Source organism: Alligator sinensis, unplaced genomic scaffold, assembly GCF_000455745.1.
Source record: "Alligator sinensis unplaced genomic scaffold, ASM45574v1 scaffold628_2, whole genome shotgun sequence".
Classification (NCBI taxonomy): domain Eukaryota; kingdom Metazoa; phylum Chordata; order Crocodylia; family Alligatoridae; genus Alligator; species Alligator sinensis.
The window spans coordinates 7,236,935-7,245,033 of record NW_005841833.1 but is presented as its reverse complement, the minus strand read 5'-3'; the positions used below and the strand labels follow the sequence as shown (position 1 = coordinate 7,245,033).

At 50.5% G+C, this 8,099-nt stretch overlaps 1 protein-coding gene across 2 annotated transcripts in view; it reads right to left on the bottom strand.

Moving 5' to 3' along the window:
* Positions 1-6,680, bottom strand: part of ZNRF3 (zinc and ring finger 3) — a 68,919-nt gene extending 62,239 nt beyond the window's left edge. The window contains exon 1 of one of the 2 annotated variants that reach the window (XM_006015230.3): positions 6,570-6,680. The gene's annotated coding sequence lies outside the window, so the exon portion shown is untranslated. The remainder of the gene's footprint in view (positions 1-6,569) is intronic. The other variant, XM_025199778.1, reaches the window with a different exon arrangement.
* Positions 6,681-8,099: the final 1,419 nt, after the last annotated feature.

The following is an 8,099-nucleotide window of genomic DNA, read 5'->3' as shown; positions in this document are numbered from 1 at the left end:
CAATCACTTAATTTAAAAAAAGGGCTTTACCGGAAGAGGAAGCATGTCAGTTTGACCTGACTCCCCAGTGTCTGTATAGCTTGTGTGCTTCAGTGGGGCTTTTTGGCACTTTTATCTAATAGCTGATTCAATCAGCTACTGGGCCCAGGTAGGCCACCTGGCTCTGGCTGATTCAACCAGCTATTGGATAAAAGTGCCAAAAAGCCCTGCTGAAGAGCGTGAGCTATACGGATGCTGGGGAGCCAGGTCAAACTGACAGGCTTCCTCTTCTGGGTATATGCTGCACTTGGCGTGGGGTGCACCAACCTGAAAGTAAGGCTCTTCTTTGGTTTTTATTCCGATGTCTGTAAGCACCCTAGGAGTTTGTCACAACTAGGGGCCTAACAATGCTTGCAAAAGGAAACGTCTTACCAGTACGAATGAGTTCCTTGCAAGCCACTGCCTTCCTGCTCGGAGAAGAGTCCATGCAGAGTCTGGTGGAACGTTTTTTTTTTAAAACTTTGGCATGTACAGAATTGCTCTCCTCACTATTCCCGCTGCAACACAGTTAAAGTCATAGGACCCTGGAACTGGCAGGCACCCCAAAGGCCACCTGGCCCAAGCCCCTACATGAATGCAAAGTGCTGCTCCTAAACCTTCCCTGTCCAACACTTATCCAATCTCTTCTTGAAACTGAGCTCCCAGTCCTGGTAGTGAGGATCAGTTGGCTGTGAATCAACAAGGCGTAATTCACTCTGTAGAGCCTGTCAGTGCCTGGAGAGTAAGTGGTGGCCTAGGGAACACCGCTTGGATGTAGCTGGGTGTTGGAAGGGCAGCTCTTTTAAACATCTGCCCTTACTCTGACATGGCAAGGTGCTGCTGCAGAGGCAGACCTGGGTAAATGAATGCCATTCCTCCCCCCCACCCCAAAATAGAGAGATAATGGCCACACAAAAAAAAACCAACGTTATTGGGAAACAGTCAGCATCCAACTAGCTCAACCTCAGAGCTGGAAGATCTAGTGACCTCAGCCAGGGTCCCGGAGCTGGGCATTCATCCCTTAGTGATGAGCAAGAACAGAAAGGTCTTATTTCTTACTCCTTAACATGTGCCAAGCCAGGAAACAGGTTCAAGAAGTCCTGACAGCTTACTGGAATACAAGCAGCACAAATAAGAGATGTCGTCTCACAAGATAGCAAAATTACATCAATTTGTTGCAAAAATCCAAGCCACCTTGAGAAAAATAAAGAATTAAAGTCAATGGCTGCAGTTTGAGGTGTGGTAGGGAAACAGCCGAGCCTTTTTGGGGGAGGCAAGCTTTGGGAGGAGGTTTGGAGAACTAAAATGGGAGGAAGCTAAAAGAAAAAGCAGACGTCCCAGCCTGCTCCACTTGCGCAAGATGCTTCATAGCTGATCCCAGCGAGGCATCGCCCCCGTCACGGCACCGCTCTGCCTTCTCCTGGCCTGGACCGCTTGGCCCAGCAGCTGCTACTGCAGGTTTGCTGCGAGAGCTTGTAAACACTGCATTGCAACACAGCAAAGCTGTCAGTGAAGCAGCAGCTAGTCTTACCATTTGGCAAAGGAAAGCATCTTGGACATGAGTTCTCTGCATTTCAACAGGGGAAAAAGTGACAGATCTCCAACATTTCTGCCCTATTCTAGAATACTGTTACTTAAAAAATAATTTATAAAGGGGGTTGACAGACAGAGTTAAATGTCTCCCTTTCCACTGTGGTGACTGACTTCGGGCACTGCTCCTCTTCCAGCTAAGACTTGTATTACTCTGGAGCAGCAGACAGAAGAGGTTCCTCTCTCCACATTTGCCATCATTTTAGATGTCAATAGCTTAAGCAGAGCTACAATTCACCATTTGAACCATGCCTACCCTACAGCTTCCACCTCCAGCAAGTCTGGCTGCTACAGTTGTTAGCGCACACACAGCCAGTGGTCACGATTACACTGCACGTGCTACCAAAAAACCCTCTCCTGGTCAGCTGGCCGTACTGGCACAGTGCGAGCTGCAGCGGATACAGTTCACCACTGAGGAGCAAGTTGAATCAAAAGACTAATATAAACAACCCTGCTAAGCACCCGAATCCCGTCTACGTTCCACCTCTCCCCAGCGCCAACGACGGTCTCTTGAATAGGTGGAAATCCTTTGGTGGTTCGCCAAGTGCCGCCACGGTAGTTTACCAAGCGTAGCCCCTTCTTACGGCAGGGATCGTTCCTGCGAGGGGGGGCAGGAAGAGCTGAACAGCAGCAGTGAAAGTGCTTTTCCCCAGGCCACGATTTCAGCAAGGTGACTGGCTAGTGCCCCAGTTGCAAGCTGCCTTCAGTATACAATTCCTCCCTGCTAGCGAATGAAACAAAAGCAGACCTAGCCCAAAACTTTACAAGAGCCATGAAACAGGAGCGGTAAATGTTTCATTGACATAATCTCTGCTGCGCTACAACGGACATGCAGAGTGCTATCCAGTCTTGATTTCCCAGTAAATAGTATAATGCATTTCATCGCGCTCTGGGTCTTAAAATATTTGGCATCCACCGCGTGGCTTGTCTGATGCCTAAATTACTGTTGTCAGCACCTTATTTCTTGCAATTTTAAACTGCTATTTCACTTTTACATTCTCAGTCACCAAGACAGTCACTTTTTACAGGGTCTACAACAACAACACCACCACCACCACCACGTCATTTTTGGTTCATATTAATTCTTCAGGACAGGCAGAAAACAGACTTCCCGATTACTATCAAGTTCCATTCCCAAATCTGCGGCTGGGACTGCAGCGCTACCAGTAACAGTCAGTCTGTGGACTCATCTGGCCCCGTTGCAACAGCAGGAACACCTCCCCCATCCATTTACAATGAACCCCCTCTCACCAGCAAAGAGTTGCAGGAGCCCAGGGTACGCACATCTGCGCGGCAGCACTGTTGGCAACCACCCCAGCCCTGCCCCCGGGAAGAAGGGGCACAAAAGACGCTGGAGCACAAAGTAGTAAATAAAACAGAGGCAATAATAGTAAGTCCCATTAAAAATAGGAAAACCAGCATTGTACACATAGAAAAAAAAAAAAAAAAAGAGTCTTTTCAGATCTGCGAGGTAGGTTAGCAGAAGCGTTTTTAAGAGATTGCCAGTGTCCCTCCAGCCCAGTGAAACAGATGAACTTTCCATCCTGGCAGCAGCCAGAACACAGCAGCTCTTCTAGGGGCGAAAGCCAGAAGCGTTTCCTCAACTTCCTGCACTCCTCAGGGACGAGGGCTTAGCAAGGTTAAGAGCAACATTTACCATCCACTGCAAGTACAACAGCAGTTTAAGGGCGCTGCATTTTTAGACTAGGATATCCTGCCAGGAACCAAACCACCGTGAAATGTAACATTACGGGACCGGGATATTCCAGCAGCTCGCTTTTCTTGGCGATCAGCACTTGCTGTGTGGTTCGACCCAGTGGCCAGCAGGGAACCCACGAGGGTCCCGCACAACTTTCCCTTAAGAGCAAAAGCATCAAGCTCTCCTGAAGTGCTCCCCTGGCTCTCGTTCCCCAAGAAGGGGCATGGCCCGAGGGGTGTTTACAGAACAGCCTGGATTTCGAAGCCGTGCGTCACGCCAGAGCAGAAGAGCCGAGCGTGCCTGCAATGCACGGACGGGGTGGATCTACCCTCCCTCCATAAACACGATGGAGAACCGCCAATTCCGTTCAATTCATACCTCCCCCAACCCAGCAAGCCCAGTGGGCATCTCCAACATCACCACCTGCACCACACAGACACCCAGCAATCCCACAGGAGGAAGCAGGAGTTATCCTAAACCCAGATACCCCTTTTAGGAACTCCGCATGCAACAGGAGAAAGAGCAAGTCAGCACACCAAGGCCTCTGCCCTTTTCATTCCCGCAAAGGATCTCATAAAAAACACAGACCCGACTAAGATGTACATATCCAAAATTACTTTTTCTTGGGCAGGTTTTTCCCCTCCAGAATTTAAGTGCTAGGCCTTTAATTACACTGGCAAAGTCCGAACGCTGTGTTCACAACATTAAGAGAACAAAGCAGGAACAAAGTCACAGGGATTTTTCTTCCCCCAGTATTTTTTTAATGGGTGGAAAGATGCTGGCAAGAGATGTAGGCATAATGCCACCAACCAAGGGGGAAGGGGAGGGAAAATTAGGTGTAAAATGATACATTCATAGACTATTTTGGCAGGAGACTGCTGCCAGTAGCTATACAGTAAAATCTAAGAATTCTGGCACTCTATGAAAGGAGAATGGCCCAAAATACACTAATGGCCTGGCTAGGATTACCTTGTACTTCATGAACTACCAAGTTTGTCCCATGCCACGCAGCAGAGACTTGCAGTACACATTTCACGTCAGTACTGCACAACAGCCTGGGCTCAAGGGAGAGGCACCAGGGAGCTTTGCACACACTTCCCACTGGAAGCTGGAGGCAAGAGTTTGAGCAGGGTTCGGGGGAGCTTCCCACAAGAGAGCAGGGCCTGCTCAACCCACTCCAGGGAACGTCTGGGGCTGGGAAGAGGCGTCCCCACACCACTCACTCAACAGGAAGACCAACTGGCCGAGGCAAGGCGCTAACCCACTCAGCTCTCCAGAGGAGCTTCTTGCACGAGTACTTGGTGACGGAGAGCAGGGGCAGGGCTGCAAAGAGTATGGCACCCGATTCCAGGGGAGGATGTGCACACACCGTGCCAGGCCAGGCGCTTCCTGTGCGCAACTAGGACGAACCTCTCCTTCAGCACAGACCTGACCGGCAGCAGGAGACAGTTTCTTTAGAACAACGCCCGTTTCCCCACGGTCCGAAGTGGCCGTTTGCAGCCTGCGATTTGAAGGAAGATGCTCCAGTTCACAGTGCTGCGGGCAGCAACTCACTGGACCAGTCTCTATGCTTCGGTGGGACAACCATCATTGCCCCAGTTCCTGAACAAAGAGCGCTAGGCTCCACCAAACTCTCAAAAGGTTCTTCAAGAAATCTGTTGCTTGCGACTCAGTCGCTAGCCCTCAGGAACAATGCACACCTGGGCATAAAGGACACTATGCAAAGAACACCACAGGTTGATGACACCGGCTGCCAAAGAGGTCTGACCTCCGATCCCCCTGACCAAGTGCAAAAGATGCAGCGTCCTTACCCTCAGGACAAACTATGACCTGGGCAGAGTAACAAGGGTCACCCCAGAACAGGGACATGGCCGATAAGACAATGGACCTACCTACAATTAGGGTAAAGATTCCCCATCTGAGAAACAGCTCCCTGAGCTTGGCTCAACATAATGGGGGGTGGGGGTGGGGGGTGGGGGGGTGTGAGGTGACAACAAATGTCACTAATCGGAGTAAAAGGGCCAGGCTCGGACTCCTTGTGTTTCACTCCGGGTGCGGCGTGAACTCTGTCAACCCCACCATCTCTCACATCAATGCCTGCATGGAGCTACAACTTGCACGACTGGACTAGTGCACACACTTCTCTGCAGGGACTGGGCGAGAGAACACACCCTCATGACAGACGTTAGCCATCGTAGCCAGGTTAGATGGGCTTTTCCAGTAAGCCGACAGGGCAGGGGTTCCCAAACTGTGGTATGCGTACCCCTGAGGTACACGCAAAACATCTCCGGGAGATATGCAGGAGAAATTGTGAGATGGCAGATTTATTTTTCATTGTAATAATAATTATATTTTAACCCCTTACATCCAAAGTGTGCGCTGGTAGCAGTATGCGGGCAGCTGGTAAGTCAGGGAGCGGGTATGCAATAAGAAAGAACTTGGGAACCTCCGCCACAGAGGATGTCTGCATGTGCACGTACACGTCTGTATATTCTATAAGAACTCAAAACTAACTCTTCACTAAACACACTTCTCCCTTAGGAGGAGGAGACAACAGGTGACGGACGCTAGTCCCTTTGCTTTGTTTAGTATGCTACTGGACGACACTGGCACCAAGGTAGCGAGCCTGGCAATGAAGAGCTGTGCAAGACCTGCGTACAAGACCCAAATCAGGCCAACCGCGTGGACTGCCTAGCTCCACATCACACAGGAGTAGGACAGCCCTTGGACACTTGTTGTGGTCATCGTCAGAGCCAATGGGAGTCAAGTAGCAGAGTTACTGATCACTTCTGACAGAGGACAGAGAGGCCCCGGGACAGGATTACTCACTCTGAAGTCCTGCGCACAAGGCAGCCTTAGCAGAAGGAATAATTCCTGCCTCTGTCAAACACCTAATTTGTCGCACCTTTTCTTTTTTGGTGGAGACTAGGGACCAGAGTTGCTTTGGACAAGGACATTCCAGCTCTGAGAAGTGGCAGAAGGTCCTGGAGCAGCCTCTCGTGTATCCTAGTGGCCTGGCTTTGGCCACTGCTGTGTGGTTCAGTGAAATCCCACCATTCAGCGAGGCCCAGCCCGCTTCCTTTGACCGTCAGTCACTGCCACTGCACCACCTGCTCACGCCCGTCAGCGCCTCCAACATCTCCTACTCGTCTCATCCCGGCTCCCCCAAGCAGCGACTTGAGAGCTGCCCTCTCCCCACGCTTTCGAGGCCACCGACTGACAACAGTCACCACACCACTGACGTTAGCATCCCGCCACTGACCTTTTGCTAGGTTGGCAACTAGCAATTTATTCCCTCTGTTTTCTTGTCCTTCGTGGTAACTTTACCTCTCACCTCTTAGCTACTCAGTTTCCTTAACAGCCTCTCACGAGGGATTTTGTCCAAGACTTTCTGAAAGTACAAATGGGCAAGCTTCAATAGGAAGGTGGTATTTCAAACAGCCAGGCACTCTGGGAATCCCGCTCTTCTTCCCTCTTCACATCAGCACCTTGGCTAAGTCTAGGCTAGCTGCCCTGTGCCAGGAAGGTGCCAATGCCCATGCTAGGGGAGGTACAGGTACACGGAAGGAGGGACATGGCGGCCACCTTCAGGACAGCCAAGATCAACACACTTAGAGAGAAAAGAAGGGGAGCAGAGACGGGGGCAACACCTCACTGCAAACCAAAACGAGCTCGTTCTCAGCACAGCGGAGCAAGTGCCAGGGAGAGGGAGCCGAGGTTCTTGGGTTAATCTGGTATCAGATCTTTCGTTAGACCAAATTAAATAGCGGGGCATTTTTTTTTCTTAGCAAGCTTTCAGGTTTAAAAACCTTTCATCAGGCCGAGGAAGCATCTGCAGTTGAGCAGCTTTATACACACCATCCAGGCTTACACCCTCTGTGCAATAACGATTTAGCCACGTACAAGGGAGCCAGAGCTGCAGACGAGGGGGCATCCCAGAGGAAGCGAGCTAAAAATCGACACCCCGTCCCATCCCCCTCACCACGCCAACCGCTCATCTATAATCCAACATAAGAGAGACAGCAGGCAAACAGCAAGAGGTCATCTTCAAAGGGCTGGTTGCCAAGGGAAGCAAGTGCAGAGGCAACAGGCATGTCCCCATCAAAGTCCAGCAGCTGCCAAAGAACCACAAAGGTACAGCTTCCCCCGGGGCGCTGAGGGAAATGCAGAGACGAAAGACGATGCTCGGGAGCAGCTGGCTACTGGAACATAGATTGAGGTTTTATGCTTCCCAGCAGGGGGGGCACAAAAAACAAACACACCACACTAAACTATCATCTCTCCCCACCCCCCACCTAACTTCACTTTCGCCTAGCGTGCTCTTGAAACAATGCCGAGATACACCCGGTGCCACACTGAGCCACTCCAGCCACAGCCCATCCCTAGGCTTTGGTTCTTCATTTGAGCAAGGGACCTTCAAAATTCAACCTCAGGCCTGGTGGGAGCAGGCAGAGAAGAGAGGAATGATGGATTATTAGGTGTTTATAGCTGCAAAACTCCCAAGCAGAATTGCACCCCTCTATAACCAGAGCCTGAGGCGATTAGCTATACAACAGACAGGTCTATGCGATTTTACTGATAAGCTTTGGACAGATCCAGCAGAACTCCTTTATCATCCCAATCCCTGGAAAGCCGCTTGCATCATGTGTAGCCAGGAGTCCAAGTCTCCATAAAACCAGAGTAAAATCACATCTGCTTTTAGTTTCAAACCGTCTGATGACTGGTTTCACCAAGTGCTGCTATCTCCCAGCCAACAGAACAATATTCAAAGTTACCCAAGCGGTCAGCTCCG